The following is a 22,241-nucleotide window of genomic DNA, read 5'->3' as shown; positions in this document are numbered from 1 at the left end:
AAAGAAAAAAGAAGAGCACTCGTGTCCACACACACACACACACAGAGACACACACACACACACACACACACACCTGACATCTTTGACGCGCCAAAACACCACTTTCAAATATTTTTCCCTTTAATAACGTTTATATGTAATAATCCGTGCGCCTCATATAAAAGGCTCTCTGGCAGTGATGACCCCACAGGGACGGAGCTCTGAGCACGAGTCTGTCTCTGGTTTTGGTCTTACAGTCTCCAGCTTTTCATCCGTTCACTTTCTCTGCACTCAATAGCGTCGTTTAAGTCAAAATCACAGGTACAACCCGCAAGGTGCATTCCCAGCCACCTTTTTTAATGCCTATTTTCAATTTGAGCATTACAAAAACAAACAAATGAAGCTCAGTGCAAGCACAGAAAGTAAAAAACAACAATCTGGAGATCCCTTCAACGTCCACTGCAGCTCCAGCTTCAACAACAGCTCCTCCCAGATCTGATGGAACCTTCCTCACATTGACACAGTAACACACAATAACATCAGCTTTTTGTATACATTGTCTTGAGCTTCGACTGTCGCTCTTTTAATAACGTCTGTGGCCCGACGGAAAGGCCACAATAGTGTTTTATTGCAATATGTTTTTTCTTATACTGATCAAATATTATATATAATAATAACAACAACAAAAACAATGCTCAATTCAGTTGTAAGAGGATTCAATGTAGGACTACAACCGTATACCTAACACCACGCTCACAGCTATTACATATGACATCGCTGTTTCCAGCCCTAATGACGTCGTTGCCTTCTCCTCTGACGGTATTACGGTGTTCCGACTGGAGGTTTGGCGCCACCTGCTGCTCTGAATGACGTCGCTCCTAATAGACGCATAGAGCTGGCGGATGGAATCAAGGTTTCATTTCCTTTTGCATATTTTCTTGAAATCCGGTTCGGACTCTGAGGGCGGCCGGCCGAGCACCGCGGGGGGCAGGGTGGAACATCTAGACCTCCCCTCAGGGGGAGGAGACTAAAACAGAGCTTAAAAAGAGTGAGTATCGGATTTACGGAATAAAAATAATGCTCTACGTCTGAATAGTTATACATTGAAAAAAACCTTGTAAATGAAGGTTTGACCAACACAAAGTGATCCACCAGTCTTCTTAAGTAAAGCGCCACAGTCAAGTTACTCCTGTTGTGTTGGGATCTGGAGTTCTTGTGTCTTGTTTCCTGTTTTATTTTGAAGTCCCCCTGTTTCCCTGCACTTCCTGTCCCTGTGATTGTCTGCCTGATTCTTTCCACCTGTGTCCAATCAGCTGCCTTCCCTGTGTAATCAAACCCTGCTGGTTCCCCAGTGTTGCTTCGCACTGTTTGGATTGAGCGACGTTGGCCCGTTATAAGAAGATTAAAGTTCCCGTGGAACGTCGTCGGCGTTTGGGTTCCTCTCTCGTGGCTCTAGCCGTGACAGTTTGAGTGCAGCAGGCCGGTACGTTACATTTCTGTTGAGAAGCACACGCCCCGGGTCCTGGAAGTAGACCGGAGTCGTACTTAAGGGGCCTTTAAACCCAAAGCCACATTTAGACTGGTTGTAAATCCCGGTTCCCCCTCCGAGACGCTTCACGCCGCTGAAGGGAAACCAGGCCAGCGATCCGAGATTAACATTTGTTATTCTGGGAAGCCGACTGCGCGGTCCCGTATCGGAGGCGTGCTCGACGGAGCGGACGGTGACTCACTCGCACCTCCCAACGCACGCGGCCGCTTGCTGGAAAACCACCGACCTCTCACTGGGGACGGGGGTTTGGCGAGGGGCGGCGTGGGCGGCGAGGCGGACGGGGGAGGTTCGCGTGTAGAACATCGAGAAGACGAGAGCGTCTCTCACTCTGAGGTGTTTCACACAAGCCGAGAAACTCAGAAGGCCAGATGAACGCGGGGTGTGCTCCTCTTGGACGGCGGGCGCTTTGACGTCGTTCCCGCCCCCACCGCCCCCCTGGTGGCCGTCTCAGGTATTGCACTGTAGTCAAAACGGCAGAACTGCGGTGAAGCCGTCTACGTCAGTTAAAAAACACTCAAAGATTGTCTTCAGGCTCTCGGGTGGAATCACTCATCCCTAATGTTTCCGCTGATGATTTCATGCGTGCTTAATGAAAACTAATATATCCCTCGTAAATATCCTCCGGGTAGATTTGGTGTCATGTGGCCCGAGTGTGCACTGCATCACTCCCGTCCGTCGCCAGCGTAGTAAATGACGGGCACGGCGGAGGAGCGCGGCCCGGCCGGCCTCGTTCCCGCCTGCTTACGGGATCTCGGCGCACACGTTTTTCCGTCGTGGCGGCGACGCTTAAAACACGACGCGCCGTAACTCTTTGCGTTCTGCAGCCAGAAGTCGTAACGATGATGAGTCTCGATAAAAAGAGGAGGAGGAGGAGATTGAGCTGAGAGACGAGGAAGGAAGAGGGGAGTCAAAATGTGTCGGGAATCAAGGAGGGTGCACACAAGGGTGTGTGTGTGTGTGTGTGTGTCTGTGTGTGTGTTAAACCCAGAGGTCTGTGCTCGGAGTCGTCGCCGCAGGAGGAACAGACGACTGTAAATGGAACCATTAGTGAAACACGGAGGGCGAAAGGAGGAATTCCAATTTGCTCGCGAGCCACTTGCTTTCTCTCAACCCGCATAATTACGGTCAGGACACCAAGCAGTCGTGAGTGTGTGTGTGTGTTTATGGATCAGGGAGTGTGTGTGTGTGTGTGTGTGTTTGCACATCCGACAAATTTGCAGGAGGTCACAGAGGTTCCCTTTGATATGCCGAGGTTAGAAACACAGACAACTACAATGGGCGCACACACACACACGCACACACACACACACTACGAGCCATTTTAATTACAAAGAGCTGGTGTACATGACAGATGAGCAAAGGAGGGGGAGCTGGTACGTCCACACAAGAGTCCACACCGTTTAGTGCCTTCTTCCTCACGCACACACACACACACACGCGCACACACACGCACACACGCACACGCACGCGCACGCACACACACACACACACACACACACACACACACACACTAAAAGCAGTGGCCGCCTCTGTGCTCAAACTGTCACAGGTAGGAGCAACGCTGGCGATCTGAATCAAATCCTAGTTTTATCTTTCTTGTGAAACGCCGCGGTCGGCTGTGAGAGTTTGATTTAGTAAAAAGGTTAAACACATGTCATGACCCCCCCCCCCCCCCTCATACACTTTCCCCCTTCCAACCTTCTGGTCCGCTGGCCGGACACCCAAAGTCGATCATCCCTGTGACAGATGCTCTGACCGCCTGGCGGGTGAATAATGATCCGGTGTTTGGTGAGAACTTCATCAACTGGGGGAAACGTTCCCAGAGGTGAGTCGGGTTGTGGATGGTTAGTCGGCAGAAGTGTTATGAAGGAGCGATTAGTGAAACCTTTAGACTCATCTTATCCCAATACATCTTAATTAAACTGGATTATATTATATATGAATATATTAGAGAGATTAGTTAAATTAAAAGAAAAAGACGGTCGTCTAACGTTTGACTTTGAAACTTAGTGGAGGAGCAGAAAGTGGAAACACTCGGATGAAGTACAAGTACCTCAAAGGTTCCTTCAAGGGCGTACTGTGGGTGTTTTGGCGTGGGCTTGTATGAGGCACTTATCCATCGAGGGTGTATTATCTCCAGTAGACGGAGGGAGCGGTCAGGAGTACCACAGGAGTGGAGCGGTGTACCGCTGTGTGTGTTTCAGGAACCGTAAACAAAGGGCCGCAAATAATGGCCTCCGCTTCTCAGATTTAGAATATCTTAACGGCGCCGTCAGACAGCTCTCACCGGCGGGGAGCCGCAGCCGGTGCTCTCTTCAAAGCCGCAAGACGCAAACAGGATTATTTTATTAAGTGACATCAGTGATATTGGTTTTTTAAACTAAATAACACATAACAAAGGAACCGATGGCGGCGGCACGTTACTACACCGCCAACGTAAAGGAAACTCCTCCAGCCACACGTCAAACACATCCACACTGTAAGTCCCACCAAAACCACTCCAGATAAGTGAACTGCAAAATATTTTAAAAAGATCCGACGGATTAACTGATAATGAAAATTGCCTAAAAAATGCCTAAATGACAGAACAACTCGCTAAGCTCCGCCCTCTGATGGACAGTCCTTGAAGCTACAGCAAGAAGGCGATTTAACACCTGGAGTGTACGTCGCCATCTTAGAGCTTAACTCTGATTTACGCCAGGATGACGTCCTATAAAGTCACGCCAGAGTGACGTGGCACGCCGCTATTTTAGGCTCCGGGGTCAGTCTGGAGGATCATCAAAAGCTGTAATGACATCAGGAATGTCCCTCAAGCGCAAGCGACCGCCGACCGGTGTCAAGACGCGGAACGCCGAAGATTCGCAGATGGAGAGAGTCGGTGAGCAAATTGAAAAAGAAAGAAAGTGAAGACGGAGGGGTGGGGGGGTGAGGGGGGCCGAAGAAGGGCCCCCCGGATACCTCGAGCTCTTGTTGCTCGTGACACCGGGCGACATGGGAGGATCAAATCGAGGAGAGACGACGAAATAAAATGTGACGTCGACGTGTAGATAGATAACACGAGCGAGAAACAGCTGCAAAAAAAAAGAAATGAAAAAAACAAGAGAGAGAAGGAGCTGAGGAGACGAGGAGAGACGAGGAGAGACGAGGAGAGCGGCTCAGCATATTCAGAGCTGTCGTATGAAAGAGGGTTGTGTGTGTGTGTGTGTGTGTGGGGGGGGGGGGGGGGGTTGAAGATCAATCATGTGGAATAGCAAAAAGGCCTTTCAGCAAACCGTCTTTCATCTTCTGACAAAGCAACAAACCGGTCCTGATGAGAGACGTCTTCTCGAGGAGCGGCGGGCCCCGACTCTAATGACTCCCCTCTGAGAACCAGCTACATCTTTAATGGAGGCCGAGTTCAGCCCCATAACGCACGGGGAAGTTAAGAGGAATAATAAAAGAGCAGAAGCATCTCACCTGCACGCGTGCCGACACTCACAAGCGACACAGTGAGCGAGGGCAAAGAAAAGAGAATGATATCATACGCTATTTACCCAAAAAGAAAAATAACTCATTTATATTGCATCCCTCTGGCAACCCCCTTGCCTCTAAATATTTATTAAGTAATTAATATAAAAAGTTGGAAAAAGCCTCTGAAGCTCGAGGTCCTGTGGTGGTGTTGTGGATAAATAAAAAAAGAAAAGCACTTGGCTCAGTTACAATTAATTCTGTTTAAAACCCAAAATGCTTGAACCGGCGCCGTCTCCAACGCATTAAAGTTCTCGCCCCAAAAAATTAAAGTGAGCTAACGATCGCGTGGGGGGAGGGGAAGGGATGCTTTGCCGGCTGCTAATGCCGCTACCTGAGGGCACCGTTACCTCGTGATTAAGCTCGGGTATCACAACCTGGAAGGGGTGTGTGTGTGTGTGTGTGTGTGTGTGTGTGTGTGTGTGTAATAAATGTGCCGCTCCCGTGTCTTTATTTAGAGATGCCAGTCGGGGAACCGCTGAAGCTGAAACACCGAGAAACACCGTGCGCATCACGGAACAGAGTCTAGTGTGAACGTTGCTCTTCAAATATTTATCCTCCTGTAGATCAACGTCGGCCATTTAATGTCCTCTCTGCTGAGTCAGCACGCAGGCGGACATGATTTACTCGCTGCCTGCTCCGCTGGTGGTGATGCATTCATTGATTTGAGTCGTTTGATGAACCTCGCGGGGGCGTCGATAACTCGTCTGTGTTGCAGCAACAATTCTGCTCATGTTCAAAACTTTACCGATGTGTGTGTGTGTGTTTGGTGTGTGTGTGTAAGTATAAGTCAGGAACACAGTCATTGAGGGGAAATAATACTTTTTGACATCACTCATTTGAAGTCCTCCTCTTGTCTGTGCAATATTTTATTTGAATTCACTGAACATATATATACATATATACATATATATACGTATATATATACATTCATATATACATATATGTATACATATATATATACACATATACACATATATACAGGACTGTCTCAGAAAATTAGAATATTGTGATGAAGTTCTTTATTTTCTGTAATGCAATTAAAAAAACAAAAATGTCATGCATTCTGGATTCATTACAAATCAACTGAAATATTGCAAGCCTTTTATTCTTTAATATTGCTGATTATGGCTTACAGCTTAAGAAAACTCAAATATCCTATCTCTAAATATTAGAATATCATGAAAAAGTATACTAGTAGGGTATTAAACAAATCACTTGAATCGTCTAATTAACTCGAAACACCTGGAAACACATTTTCAAATGTTTGATTTTGTTTTGCTGTTATAAATCTTTTTTTACTTGGTCTGAGGAAATATTCAAATTTTATGAGATAGGATTTTAGAGTTTTCTTAAGCTGTAAGCCATAATCAGCAATATTAAAAGAATAAAAGGCTTGCAATATTTCAGTTGATTTGTAATGAATCCAGAATGCATGACATTTTTGTTTTTTTAATTGCATTACAGAAAATAAAGAACTTTATCACAATATTCTAATTTTCTGAGACAGTCCTGTATATATACATATATATATATATGTATATAAATATATATATATATTATATAGAAGTATTTAAATTGACCTCCAAAGACAGAACCCCAGGAACATGAGGCGGGCTAAATATATAAAACATGGGAGGGGTCAAAGGTCAACGGCGAATGTGTCGTCAGTGTTTATGAACCCGGAAGTTAATTAATTCAATAGTAACACAACTCTTTGTATTCTGTATCTTCTGCTCTTAAATTAGATATAAATGAATATGATTATTTCAATATGTTTTCATCCCAAGGAAGCGGCGCTGAGGGTGTGCTTCACGATAACGAGCGCCGCTTGCCAGAACTTTCATCACTAAGTTTAAAAAATAACAAATACAAATGTCATTCCACTTGCCAGTGAGACAATCACTTGTAATTACAAAAACAAAAAAAAGTGTCAAAAAGAGGGGAAATAGACAGGCTGACATTTTGACAGTCAATCGAGCATAAAAAAAGACTAACGGCACCAATTACAAGGGAAGTGGGCGGGTTAATCAGTTTCTTACACAAGGCTTCCTCCTGATTTTCAATTATGATTATTATTTCTTTTCAAAGTGGTGTTTTACAGTGAAGCCCTGTCACGTCTCTTCTCGGTGACGGAGAGGCTGGAGGAGCACAGTCACATTAATGAGAGCGGAGCAGCAACGGGCTGCTTCCTCCTGCACGTTGAACATAATCGTGCACATTCGGGTTTGAAATGCATATTTAGGACACAAAAAGTAGAAAAAGAAAAGCTCAAGTTGCGAACTGAAGTCTGACCCTTCTTTTACAATCTTCACATTTTTTTCCCGTCATCCATTTTCTTTGCTAATCAGTCTTCAAAATGTCGCGCGTCTCATCTTTTTTCTCCCCGCGGTCACAACAATCAAGAACCCAAAGTCATTAACGGCCTCCCATCAATCACCCCCCCCCCCCCCCCCAACGAAGTGAGAGGTGTTAGGATGATAATGGAGGATCAGGTGCGGCATGAACACACAAGCCGCGGGGTCGCCGCGCGGCGATGTAACATACATCATTTCCTTTTATGTACCTACTCGCTCCACCCCGTTTATCTCAAAATGTCCTTGGCATCTCTCTCTCTCTCTCCCTCCCCCCTCTCTCTATCTCCTTCTCTCCTTCTCTCTACCCCTTTCCCTTCTTTGTCTCTCTCTCTCTGCCGGTTATCATGGCGATGTTAAAATGTCACCCGGAGACGGTGAACAGGAAGATGACGTCTGCCACGGCGTTCAATTCCCCCCTGTGCGGACTCGTAATACATGATAAACTAGAACGGTCACTCGGTAGAGCGCATACCTTCGCATATCACAAGATTGGGCATTGAATTATGAACAGTGTGGCATTAGTTGCATGCCAATTGGATAACAATTGACCGTGCTATGGTAAAAAGAAGATTTTGAACTTTTCATGACATTGACCTTTGACCTTTGACCCGATTGATTCCAAAATCTAACCAAATGGTCCCCGGATAATAACCAATCTTCTCACCAAATTTCATGCGATTCGGTTTAATACTTTTTGTGTTATGCGAGTAACACGCATACAAATAAATAAATACATGGCGATCAAAACATAACCTTCCGCATTTTCAATGAGAAGATAATAATACATCGGTGGTTGTGGTTCTGCTTCTCCACCAAAGGCCCGTTTGAATCTATTAGGTATAGAAACATAAAGATTTTTTATTTTCATCAATCGGGTACAAATTCAAACACATTTGTCAAAACTAAATGATACTTTTGTTTGTGCGGGGTCCCTAATGACTCAAAGTGAATCATAATTGCAATGAAAGCGATCGTGTTGCAGGCACCAAGCAGGCCGGGACCTTCAGGACTGAGGTGTTATCTTATTAGTGATGTAACATGAACACATCACGGGGCCCCAGCGAGTTAACTCAGGAGCCCGCCGCCGCCACCGCCACCGCCGCCGCGTCACCTCGAAACCTTGTAAACCACCGCTCTGGCAGACCGACTTCTCGGAGTGCCCGTCTCTACTTTCCTTCTCTCTCTGTCTCTCTCTCTCTCTCTCTCTGTCTCTCTCTCTCTCTCTCTCCTCCCATTACGCGTCCGCTGGGCGAGTCTGGAGTCCAGCGCCGCCCCGCCATGTTTATTGGGTAATGTACAGTAAGTGTCCTTACGGCTATCGACCCGGGGTTGGTAAGATCATGAGCGCGCTGCTGGGAAGCCGGAGTGCTGCAGGAGTCGTGGTCGGTCCACGCCGTCTGGGCTCCTGGATGTCCGGAGGTGTGGTCAGGGGGAGGCCGGAGACGGCGGCAGACAGAGTGGAACCGGCCGCGGCACGCCGGGGACGACCGGTCCAGAGGGCTTTTTATTTCCTTTAACGGCCTCTCCTACCGCCGTAAAGTAACGAGTGCGGCTCCGCGACCGAAACCCGACCCGCCGCTTCTGGTATAAAACAAAGAGGAAAAAAATAAAAACACGACTATCGAGCGCCGGGGGTCCTTATCGACCTGACGAGGGGGGGGGGGGGGGGCTTCTGTTATTTATAGGGGTTCGGGTTTCATTAGGTTTACGTGAATTACAGGGACCAGGGGGGGGGGGGCTTCAGGGGCTTGCCCTTTGTGGCTAACCTAATACCCCCCCCCCTCCTATGCCCACACCTTGGCTCAGAGGTCAGACTCGAGACACAACATAACACACGTAACTAGTGGCGCTGTTGAGCCTGTAGCTGTTCCACGAGTGCACCTCTTCCTTCTTTATTACTTCTCTCTGTATACCCCCCCCCCCCCCCCCATGAATATGAGGGAGCAGAAGATCCTTGATCAAGACCCTGAACCCCCAGTTGCTCCGTAATAACTAAAGAAGGGTCAAATGCAGAGAAGCATGTGTACATTATTATTAATACTCGTCACTCGGCTCTCCTCCCTCCACTATTTCACATCCGGACTCCATCTCCTGATTGAATGAATGCCACGCCAGCTCCGGGGCGCCCGGCCGACCTTCATTTCCGCGGCCGCTTCCCGATTCAAGCCTTAATGAAAGGAACCTTTTCCCTCACAGCGGGGGGACGCAATTACTCTTCCTACTTCAAAACATTACAATCGGAGGTGCGTGGTTATGTTGTGGATGTCTGCATTCAGGCTTTGAAGGCCGTGAAGGCCTTGGGGAGACCCGCCGCGTTAATGGGCCATTTGCTCCTTAAATGACATTTCCTTTGTGAGCACGAGCGCATATTAGTGGAGCAAAAGTGAAGCTTTATTAAAGGTGCTATTACCAGACACTGTGCCTGGAAAAGTGAAATATGTTTTTTCTGTTCTCTTTTTTTCTCCCTCCTTATCCATATAGTTACATATATATGTAACTATATGGATAAGGAGGGAGAAAAAAAGATCCATATCCATATAGTGACATATATATATATATGTATATATATAAATATACATATATATATATATGTATATATATGTCACTATATGGATAAGGAGGGAGAAAGAAAGAGAACAGAAAAAACATATTTCACTTTTCCAGGCACAGGTATTCACTTCGTCTTCAACCTTAATCACATCTTTCAGGTCCCGAGCCGTAGATGGAGTCTCGGAGGGGAGGAATATCGCTGACAGGAAATTATGAAAAAGAATTAATTTGACCTTCGCTTGCGGCAAGAGAACGAAAGGGAGAGAGAGACAGAGAGAGAGAGAGAGAGAGGAAGGATGGAGTCCATGGAGGTTTAAGGGGGGAGGATCCTGAGGAGAGAGCTTGGGATAATGAGAGCTCTCAGCTCCCCACACACATGGGGCAAGACATCCGATTCGCCGAGGAGCAAAGGACGAACGCCAGTCACCCGGAGCACCTCAAGTCTTCAGAGGGAACGGTTTCAAAGAAGACTTTGGATTAAAAGATACTCTCTTCACCCGTGGTGGACATTCCTGCTCGGAGAGAGGTGCACTCACTGTTGGCCTCCCACGGCCGGTCAAAGGGGCTGGCTTTGTTGTTGTTTAACAGATGAGATGGTCTTACACTACCGTTCAAAAGTTTGGGATCACCCAGACAATTTCGTGTCTTCCATGAAAAATCACACTTTTATTTATCAAATGAATATAAAATATAGTCAAGACATTGACAAGGTTAGAAATAATGATTAATATTTGAAATATTAATTTTGTTCTTCAAACTTCAAGCTCAAAGGAAGGCCAGTTGTATAGCTTATATCACCAGCATAACTGTTTTCAGCTGTGCTAACATAATTGCACAGGTTTTCTAATCAGACATTCGTCTTCTAAGGCGATTAGCAAACACAATGTACCATTAGAACACTGGAGTGATAGTTGATGTAAATGGGCCTCTATACACCTCTGGAGATATTTCATTAGAAACCAGACGTTTCCACCTAGAATAGTCATTTACCACATTGACAATGTAGAGAGTGTATTTCTGATTAATTTAATGTTATCTTTATTGAAAAAACAGTGCTTTTCTTTGAAAAATAGTCATTTCTAAGTGATCCCACACTTTTGAACGGTAGTGTATATAAACATGTTGACAGTTTGACCTCAGACCCAGTGTTCACGTGAGGCTCCTGAACGTTACACGCTGTTGGTCCACGCTGTTTGTGTTTGTGTGTGTGTGTGTGTGTGTGTGTATCAACGTCTTCACAAGGTGGGTAAAGGCTGCCAAATTCACCAGTCGCATTGTTGCCGCTGATATTTATTGGTTGGGATGACTTTGTGTAATATTCACATTATAGATTTAAACCCTGGATTAATGTTCTATGAGCTGTTTGTGAGACTGTTTACATCGTTGGTGTTTTTGAGGCAAACTCTTATTTTATTTTAACCTCCACTGGTTCTACTTGAGCTTGCAGTGGTGATGTAGAAGTGTACTTGAGGGCGTGTCAGTACACTGTGACATCACTTGTGGGCGTGGTCACAGCAACACATTTACACTCCTAACTTTTTCAATTCAATTCAGTTTATTTGTATAGCCCATTTTTACAAATTACAAATTTGTCTCGGAGTCCTTTACAATTTGTACACATAGACATCCCTGTCCCAAAACCTCACATCAGATCAGGAAAAACTCCCAAATAACGCTTCACTTTTAAGTTCGGAAAGTGGCCCAATGCTTAAAGCTATGCCAAGTGTCAGGAAACAAGTCGGTCCGGTTTAGGCACCAGAACCCTCGGTTATGTCTTAAAGCAGGGGTCGGGAACCTATGGCCGCGAGCCATGGCTCTCCCGGTGACGGCATATGGCTCCCAGACAATTTTGAGTTGAAAAAAAAATCTCCGCCCGCCCCCCTGTAATTTTCTCTATCGCACCAGATTACAGCAGAAATCATTTAAGGTCCTTTTCTTAAAGACGTCTTTGTTATATTATTAAACTAAACAGCCGTCTGTTATTGATCGTCTCTACACAGCAGCACGTCATTTCTGTCTCTACGTGTCGCGTTAACACTTCTCGGCTCTCCGTCTCGTGCGCCACACAGCTCCGATGCCGGCGCGAAGCAAAACAAAAGTCACCTGCACCCCCCCCCCCCCCCACACACACACACCCACCCCCCGTAGCATCATATCATGCAGCACCAGAAGTCGCATTAAAAGCAAGACATATTTAATTTATTATACGTTAAAAATACTATATGGCACTCAATGAAATATATTTAGAAATATTTGGCTTTTATGGCTCTCTTAAAGGAACAGTGAGTGGGAGATGGTGAGACTTTGTATATTAGGCAACAATCTGCCCCCCGGTCTGCCACTCCCTTTCCAGGTGGGGTTCGATATGTCGAGGATTTTATTACCGCAAGGAGCTATACTCTTATTATTCATGACAAAATGATTGCCTTCAAAAACATGTCTAGAATTCTAAAAAACAAATCAATTCAGAACAGCAGTAGAAGTTATTTATAATGCAGATATAACTCAATATTACATCCAGAGCAGCAACAGTAATGTTCGCGACAGTAATTTCCCGATATAAAGTCATTGATATCTCCCTGGAAAAAAAATGCTAAATATAAATAGAATAATGACATTCACAAGTGATGTTCATAAATGATGATATAATAATCAATATGAAGAACTCTGTCTTCCTGTATCCCGTCTCAGGAAGTTTAAAAGAACAAACAAAAGAAAACATATGTAAAAACATGCTTTTATCCGATCCAGCGTGTCTTATGTAGGTTATGGTTATACAAGATGGTGCTTTGGGTTGAAAAAAGTACTTTTATTACGTAGTTATGTACATTACGTTCGTCAAGGATCTTCTAGCAGACACAAATCCTGCACATGCTCACTGGGGGCCTAGCGACTGAGAACTGTTTGCATTACAACGTTATTGATTGGGCCGATCGTTAACCCACAATCACCACACTGTCAAATGAAGTGTTCATCAACTAGCTGGGGAAAAAAACTCAAATGCAGCGTTTCCAATTCTTGGTTATATTTTTTGCTCAGCTCAGTCGAGTTTATGTGTTAGGGTATGCAGACATGTGCATATATATGTTAATATGTGTGCAGGTTTTGGTATGTCTACCCTTATTTATATATACAGTATATATATATATATTCTTTATTTTATTTTCTGTATGTTTTTTTCTGAGTACCTTTGTATACGTACAGTGTGTACATCTCGAAAATCAATTAAACATTTGATAAAAATAAAAAAAAGCTTGGTCAAGTTCCCCGAGTCGCTCCAGATCGTCATGCCAACTTTACATGTTGAACTCGGAGAAATAAAAAGACGGAGGACGTCCTGTCAGACAATTCCTTTATGAAGCCATGAAGCGGAGAGAGATAATTCACGATCATTGTTGTATTTATACTGCTCTCTTTGCACTGCTCTGGTCATTTCATTGCCTCGGTACCTGTGCGATGACAATAAAGTTGAATCTGAATCTGAATTAAGTTGCCTGGAGCAAGGGAACCGTGGCCCACGAGAGCGCAGCGGGACTGCTTCCTTCATTTACTGCCAATAAAAGTCATAACTTTTCACTGAATAAGAACTCTCAGGTGTGTCTGAGACTTCTTAGATAAATAGCTGCCGCTTGTGATATGGAAGCACATTTGAATCTCGAACAACACCTACATATGTGAAGACTGGAATTCTTCATTATTTATAAATTATTTAAAAGAAATTGTTTGCTCTATGATTGATTGGCGACGCACTGCAAATATTTTAAATACTTCTTCAAAAGAGCTGGGAAAACCAAACAAACCTCTGAGCAACAGATGCCAGAGCTCTGCTGGACGATAGCAGGCACGGCTGCACAAAGTGACGGAAACTGTGAAGCATCGATGTCTAATTTCCTTCAAACTTTGTCCTTGTCTCCTCCTTTAAATGAGACTCTATTGCAGTAAATGAAGCACAAACAGCGGGCCTGTGTCTACATTCACAGATTAGCGCTATGTACTCAGAAAACCACTTTCAGAGAGCTCCGTCAGCTGTGTAATTCAAGTTTATTTTTAAGAGTGATGATTTCACAAGCCGGTAATAGCATATTTACTGGCATATGACTCTTATTGATAACTCTGAAATGGTTATAAGCATGAAATTGAATAGAGAAGAAGAGTTTAAATGATTTTTTGTTTTGTTTTTGGGAAGAGTGGAGAAGTGGGAGTTCATTTAGGGAGATTCAGTGCAGTCAGTGGAGGCCTTTACACACTAACTATTTGAACGGTTGGATGCCATTTTCAAGAAAACAACCTAATTAATCAAAACATTCTCGTTCCCTTGTCTCTATTGTCTCCCAGTCCTGATGTTTAAGCCGTCATTGGGGTTAATATGAAGCCATAACTCACTTTAATTTGCCAGGAGAGAGAGAGAGGCGCTTTTGCTAAACACCCAGCACTCTACATTTTGTCTTATGTGCGGAAAGATCACTGCTTGTTTCTATGGATACACATATTAAAGCTAAATATAAATGGCACAACGAGCATGCCGTCTCAGACGCAGGCGTATAGTCGAGATAAAAACAGACGTAAACCTGTAGTGTGTTTGAAATCAGCAATCTTCTTTAAAGTGTTGATCTTTTATTAAATGTCCTTACTGTTTATATTCTACTTAAAACATTTCTTGTGTGTTGACATTTGAGAGAAGGGTTTCTTCTCATTTGATTGAATCTTTTCTTTTCATTTCCTCCCTTTCAGAGCGCAGCTGTAAAGAGCTTTTCAATAGAAATAAAAAATCTTATTTAACAAACTGTCAAAAACAAGTGTTTTATTTTTCAGCAAAATATTCATTAACCGTTTCAGTAATGTTTTAGAAAGAAAACTTTATAGTTCCATGTTTACGTCAGCCGCTGCTTCCCCGATGACTTCTAGACATTTGACATCGTGTGAGATGGCAGTTTGATAAACGAACTGTAATCAAGCGAGATTAGTTTTTTCCTTGGAAATTGGAAAGTTAATGGAAAGTTAAATACACATTTACCATTGCCGACCAAAAACATTTACTTTTGATCACATTTTCATTCATGTAATTTAATTCTGAAAAGAAAAATAGATATTGTGTGACTGTGTATGTTTATTTTTCTCTAAATACAATATTAATGCACTGTATGTGTCACATGTGCCGTGGTGTCGAGGTCCCGCCCATATACAGGACTGTCTCAGAAAATTAGAATATTGTGATAAAGTTCTTTATTTTCTGTAATGCAATTAAAAAATTATTAAATATTAAAAGAATAAAAGGCTTGCAATATTTCAGTTGATTTGTAATGAATCCAGAATGCATGACATTTTTGCTTAAAAAATAAATGCCCGAGGCCGCCACCCGTGGGTTTCCCCCCCCAGCACCCAGGATCCGCCAGACCGCAAGAGGTTTGGTTCAACGACATCTTTATTCGTCACTCACACGACACCGAGCAGACCGCAAAACACGTGCCTCTGCTCACCTCCCTCTCCACTCTCGAGTGGCAGCTTTTATAAGGGTGGCCTCGGCTGCTGAGTGATTGCCAATCACCAGCAGCCGAGGCCAAATCAGACACAGCTGCCACAATCGGCCTGACCCAATCAGGAGCCGAGCACCGGCGCAGTTTGTTAGCGCGCGAGCCAGCCTTTGCTAGGTTAGCAACACCACCGCCGCGTTTGGCTAGAAAGACACGACTAACCATGACATCTCTAAAACTACATGTTATCATACAATAGAGGGATGTTGTACCACACAGGCCCTTGATTGGTGTTTCAGAAACGTCATCTGGGTCTCCGATATAGCCGTGTATCGACAGGCAGCGCCAGGCTAACCAGTATGACTCAGCTAGCTAGCGACTCAGGTAGCTAGTGACTCAGCTAGCTAGAGACTCAGCTAGTTAGCGACTCGGTCGGCGGCGGTACGAACCCGACTTTCACACTAATGTGTTTTGAAGTGGACAAGCGTGCGCGGCCTGTCGGCTCTACGGGTGTCTGGCGTGCACAATGAGAAAGCTCAAGTGTGCTGAGCAGGCGAGTTTCGGTCTGTCGTGGCTCTCGGTCCTGACGGACGTGTTTTGCTCGCTACACTTATGAGGCTCATTCACCACGAGCCATTATTTAGTCAAGATACTGTACGTGCAATCAGTTTTCAGAGCACTCCTGACTTTATGTGCAATTAGTGTCCAAATTGGAACTTGATTTGTCGAGTCGCGGGTAACGGCTGCATTCAATACCTTTCGCAATTTCCTGAAAAATGACAATTTGACAAGCGCGCAGGCCACGCGCAGCCGCGATTGGGCAAAGTGTGCCCGGCTGGCAGAGCGAGCATGGTTTGACCTTCCTCATGCATCACGCCAGAGGAGATGTCGCGGTGAAGGGAATGGCGGACCTCGAAGCAGTGCAGGGGCACTGCACTCCAAAAAGACCAATCTGAGGCCGTTTTTTGTTCGGGTATCGTTTTTTCCTTTTTGGAGTGCCTCGGCCCCGTCTCTGCAGACGCCAGGCGACGAGCCTCCAATAGCCGCCGTGGCAACAAAAAAGGGAGAGAGAGAGGGAGAGAATCTAATTATTTTTCCTTCCATGGCCCAGCAAGCCTTAAAGGTTAATCACTGTCCGTCTAGCTAATTATGTCTGGGTACACTGCAGTAATTACAACCTCTCTCTCTCTTTCTCTCTCTCCCTCTCTCCCTCTATTGAGCACCTTGCTCGCACCAATGCCTTCTTCTTCACCCTCTCTCTCTCTAGATCGTGGAGGTCTATGCCTGTATCTCTGTCATGGTTGTGTTCATATGAAGCTGGTGCCCCTCTTCTCTCTCTCTCTCCTATCACGGACATATACCCTACATTTTAAGGGGCCCTTTATCTTGCCGGCTGATGTTTTTACCTGCCGTCCTGATAAAGTTAGCGTAATCCTGTGGCAGCTGTCGCTAATTTGGCCTCGGCTGCTGGTGATTTGCAATCAGTCAGCAGCCGAGGCCACGCGCATAAAAGCCCTCAGTGGAGCAGGGGAGTGAGGAGAGGCATAGTGTTGCGGTCTGCTCGGTGTGTGCGCGCTGCTGAATAAAAGCATGTCTTCCAACCAAACCTCGTGGTTCCGGGCTGATCTTTGGTGCTGGGGGGGGAAACCCACGGGTAACGGACGTGGTCCTGTTACACTGGAGCCCAATGGCTGGTCACATGGGATATGATAAAACTCTGGACCGGATAATGGCCCGATTTTATTGGCCGGGCATCCGGGCGGATGTGCGCCGTTGGTGTGCGTCCTGCACGGAGTGTCAATTGGTAAACCCTCCGGCCATTCCGAGGGCACCGTTACGGCCGCTGCCATTAATGGAGGTTCCATTCGAGCGTATCGCTATGGACCTCATCGGGCCATTTCACCGGAGTGCACGCGGATATCGCTTTGTGTTAGTCTTCGTGGATTACGCAACACGTTATCCGGAGGCGGTGCCATTGCGCAGCATCTCCGCAAAGAGTGTCGCGCAGGCGCTGTTTCAGGTCATCTCCCGAGTCGGAATCCCGAAAGAGATTCTGACGGACCAGGGCACCCAGTTCATGTCAAGAACACTGAGAGAACTTTACGGGTTACTGGGCATCAAGTCTATTCGGACCAGTGTGTACCACCCACAGACCGACGGTCTGGTGGAGCGTCTGAATAAAACTTTGAAGTCCATGATCCGTAAATTTATTAATGATGATGAACGTAATTGGGATAAATGGCTTGACGCTCTGTTGTTTGCAGTACGGGAGGTTCCCCAGGCCTCCACGGGATTTTCTCCCTTTGAACTGTTGTTCGGTAGGACTCCGCGGGGGGTGCTCGACCTCATTAAGGAAAACTGGGAGGAGGGGCCGAGCACCAGTAAAAACGAGATCCAACACGTCCTGGACCTGCGAGCAAAGCTCCACACACTGGGTCAGCTGTCACGTGAGAATTTGCTCCAGGCCCAGGAGCGTCAGCAGCGGCTGTACAACAGAGGTGCCAGGCTGAGACAATTCACACCGGGAGAGAAGGTACTTGTATTGCTTCCTTCTTCCAGCTCTAAACTCCTCGCCAAGTGGCAAGGGCCCTTTGTGGTCACACGGCGAGTGGGGGATGTCGACTATGAGGTGGTGCGTTCTGACAGGGGCGGAGCTACACATATTTACCACCTCAACCTCCTAAAAGCATGGAGGGAGGCGGAGTCGGTTTCTCTGGTGTCCTCGGTATCTGAGAGAGAGGAGCTGGGGCCTGAGGTCCCAAAATCCACCAATCCGGCCTCGCTCCTTTGTGAAGACCGTCTCTCCGGGACCCAGAAAACAGACATTGCCCGGTTGCAAAAGCAGTTTGCTGATGTGTTCTCTCTCCTTCCAGGACGCACAAACCTCATAGAGCACGAGATTGAGACGCCTCCAGGCGTGGCGGTGCGGTCGCGGCCCTACAGGTTACCTGAACACAAGAGAAAGGTGGTTCAGCGGGAATTAGCGGCCATGCTGGAAATGGGGGTAATAGAAGAGTCCCACAGTGCCTGGTGTAGTCCCATTGTTCTTGTGGTCAAGAAGGATGGGTCTATTCGGTTCTGCGTGGACTATCGCAGGGTGAATGAGGTGTCACGGTTCGATGCTTACCCAATGCCCCGGGTCGACGAACTCCTGGACCGACTGGGCACTGCGTGTTTCTTTACGACACTGGATTTAACCAAGGGCTACTGGCAGATTCCTCTGTCGCCAGAGTCCAAGGAAAAAACGGCCTTCTCCACTCCGTTTGGTTTGTACCAATTTACCACGCTTCCCTTTGGGTTGTTCGGGGCCCCAGCCACCTTTCAACGCCTCATGGACCGGGTGCTGCGGCCGCACGCTGCATATGCTGCCGCCTACCTGGATGATGTGATCATACACAGCACCACCTGGGCGGAGCATGTGCGGCGGGTCGGCGCGGTGCTGGAGTCCCTGAGGCAGGCGGGGCTTACGGCCAACCCGGGGAAGTGTGCAGTTGGACGGAGGGAGGTACGGTATCTGGGGTACCACTTGGGCGCCGGGCAGGTGCGCCCTCAGGTGGACAAGACCGCCGCCATCGCAGCCTGCCCGCGGCCCAAGACTAAAAAAGAGGTGAGGCAGTTCTTGGGGCTGGCGGGCTATTACAGGTGGTTCATCCCGAACTTTGCAGAGCTGACCAGCCCCATGACTGACCTGACCCGGAAAGGTGCCTCAGATCCGGTCCAGTGGACGGAGCGGTGCCAGTTGGTGTTTGAGAAGGTAAAACAAGCTCTCTGTGAGGAACCACTCCTTCACACACCTAACTTCTCTCTCCCAGTTTTACTCTGCAGACTGATGCGTCGAACAGAGGGCTGGGGGCCGTTTTGTCCCAGCAGGTAGGGGGGTTTGACCGCCCCGTGCTGTACATCAGCCGCAAACTGTCGGAGAGGGAGGGCAGGTACAGCACGGTGGAGAAGGAGTGCCTGGCCATCCGGTGGGCGGTCGACTCCCTGCGCTACTACCTCCTGGGACGCTCATTCGCCCTCTGGTCGGACCACGCCCCGCTCCAATGGCTCCACCGCATGAAAGATACCAACGCCCGAATCACTCGGTGGTATCTGGCTTTACAGCCTTTTAATTTCAAGGTGGTCCATAGGCCGGGGACACAGATGGTCGTGGCCGACTTCCTCTCCCGCTCTCATGGGGGGGAGGGGGAGTAGGTTAGGCCGGATGTTGCCCCGGCCTAAGTCGGCGGTGGAGGTATGTGGCAGCGGGGGGTGCGGAAGCACAGCTGCAGAGGGGGGGAAGCGGGGGTGTGGCTCGAGGAACGGTGCTGGAGTGGCAAAGTGGCCTCAGCTGCACCAAATTAGGTGTGTTTTCTGTCCAATATATGTACAGGGCTAGCGAGGGAGCGGGAGGAGAGGACCTGGCAGCAGAGCAGCAGCGTCCTGGGAGCCGAAGACTCAATAAAACGTTGTTCTTCCTGTCAAACCCGCTGGTGCGTGTCCACTTTGTGCCCCGGAGACCCACGGTCTACTACAGTGGAGCCCAACAAAGGAGGGCAGCATGGATACGCAGGCTCAGCAGGCGGGGGCACCGGCCCAGCCGCTCGTGGCCTTAGGGCAGATGCTGGAGAGGATCACGGCTATGCAGCGCGAGGAGGCGGTGACAACCAGGCAATTTCTGGGGGCGCTTCACGACCAAGCCCAGATGCACTCGGCGGCCCTGGAGCGGTTGCTGGCCGGCCGATCATCGGCAGCTCCGGTACCGACGGGACCTTCGAGGCTGGCAGGGGTAGTCCTACAAAAGATCAGCCCGGAAGCACGAGGTTTGGTTGGAAGACATGCTTTTATTCAGCAGCGCGCACAGACACCGAGCAGACCGCAACACTATGCCTCTCCTCACTCCCCTGCTCCACTGAGGGCTTTTATGCGCGTGGCCTCGGCTGCTGACTGATTGCAAATCACCAGCAGCCGAGGCCAAATTAGCGACAGCTGCCACAAATCCCTATTCCAGCATCTTATACTTTTCCGGAGTTTTACTTTCATTATTATTATTATAGAAACAGAGATGTTTCACATTTAAAGCCTTCCCGAAACTCAAACGGCGTAGAAGCCGGGGAGCTTTGTAATGTGAAACATCTCCAGGAAGTAAAAAAATAAAATAACTGAAAAAAAAGAAAGAGAAAATAAAGTAGAGGTGAAATAATTAATAGAAACTAATGACTTTCATTTGGTCTTTATTCATTCGGGTGTAATTTGAAACGCAGCCATTATTCGAATCCTTCCTGGCCAGTATATATAGAAAGGTATTTCATAGAGACAGAAATGTAATTTGTCATGCGTCAGAGGAGCAGGGTTTCTTTTTTCTCACCTCCTCTCTTTCTCACACTCCTCACTTTCCATTTTTACTCCATGTCCTCACCGCCCTCTCTCTCTCTCTCTCTCTCTCTCCCTCTCCTTTTCTTTCTTCTGCTACCTTCGTGACACCTACCATCTCCCTCTGTCCCCACTCTTCTCACCACTCCTCCTTTCTTTCTCTTTATCATCCTATCTCTCTCTCTCTTTTCCCTCTAGCAACAGCTCGTGGAAGTGCGCCCCGGGCCTGGACATACTCCACCATCATTTCTCCTTCCGAATTCTCGATCCCTGCCAAAAGCATCTCCAGGAGCGACAGTTTTTGAGACTTAAAATACTTCTGCTTCCTTCTCTTCCACTTTCTCACATGCTCCCCATTTCTCGGCCGTCACGCTCGTTCCTCGTGTACAGACGGCAAACAATGGCTGTGATGAAGACAAAGACGAGCACCGATATCGATTTAAACTGTTGATATTATAAATGTATTAATGTGATTCCTTGCAAGACACTATCCTCACTTGTGTCAATCTTACTCGTCCCTGACATGATTCAAAAGAGTTTATACATAATGATGCCAAGTTATGCAAAACAGCATCGAATCTTCTCTAATAAAAGACATTATCGCCATTCCTCCTTCTTCACAGCTTCTCGCTTACACCCCCCCCCCCCCTCTCTCTCTCCCCCCCAGGCCGGCTCTATCGACAGGCTGCTTCCTGCTGAGGCCTGAGGCAAGGTGAGCCACTGCTTCCCACGTTATCGCTACAGGGGAGAGGAGTGGAGAAGAAGAGTGGCGAAGATGAGACAGAAAGCACACGGAGGAAAAAGGGATGGGGAGGCTGAGAGTGGCCCTTAGCAAAGTGTCATCACTCAGCTAAACTCTCCCCTTGCCCTCTCTCTCTTTCCCTTTCTATTTTCCTCTTTGCCAGGGGACCAAAACACTGGTGGGGGGGATAGAAGCCGCTTTATTACACTCCAAATGCTTTCCAAGGATATCGCAGAGTGACAGAGATCGCTCGAATTAGTTTATCGGCGCCCTGCGGCAAAGCCCTGCTTGAGAGTCCGTGGGCAGGCGGCTGCTGACGGAGGCGGCGGTGCCAGGATCGCTGGAGGGAGAGACGAGGGAGGCTGAGAATGGAAAGCGACAGCGCCTGGCTGTTCTCATGGAACATCCTACGGAGGATGCGAGGTGCAAAGAGAGAGGTGTAGACGGCATGTAGACGGCAACGAAATGAGGTTACGGTGAGAAACTGCAGGGTGCCATTATATATATATATATATATATATATATATCATTTGTTTAATTCCACAGGCCACCTTTAAAGTGGCAGTCAGATACAAAATGGCTAATCGCAGCCTAGTGATCAGTAGCACTAAAGTACCAGCAGCTTTTTTCTTGACTGTTCACTTCCCATTCGCATTTTGTTCATCGCCACAAACATGCTGTTTTATTCAATCAAATATTCTCAAAGAGAGTTTTATACCCCGCTGTGTTCAGGC

At 47.0% G+C, this 22,241-nt stretch overlaps 1 protein-coding gene across 1 annotated transcript in view; it reads right to left on the bottom strand.

The window, feature by feature from the left end:
- Window positions 1–22,241, bottom strand: part of samd12 (sterile alpha motif domain containing 12) — a 123,450-nt gene that overhangs the window by 42,841 nt on the left and 58,368 nt on the right. The gene's annotated exons all lie outside the window — the stretch shown is intronic.

The sequence above is a fragment of the Pseudoliparis swirei genome, chromosome 1 (genome assembly GCF_029220125.1).
Source record: "Pseudoliparis swirei isolate HS2019 ecotype Mariana Trench chromosome 1, NWPU_hadal_v1, whole genome shotgun sequence".
NCBI classification, from domain to species: domain Eukaryota; kingdom Metazoa; phylum Chordata; class Actinopteri; order Perciformes; family Liparidae; genus Pseudoliparis; species Pseudoliparis swirei.
This window is presented reverse-complemented; position numbering and strand designations above follow the sequence as displayed.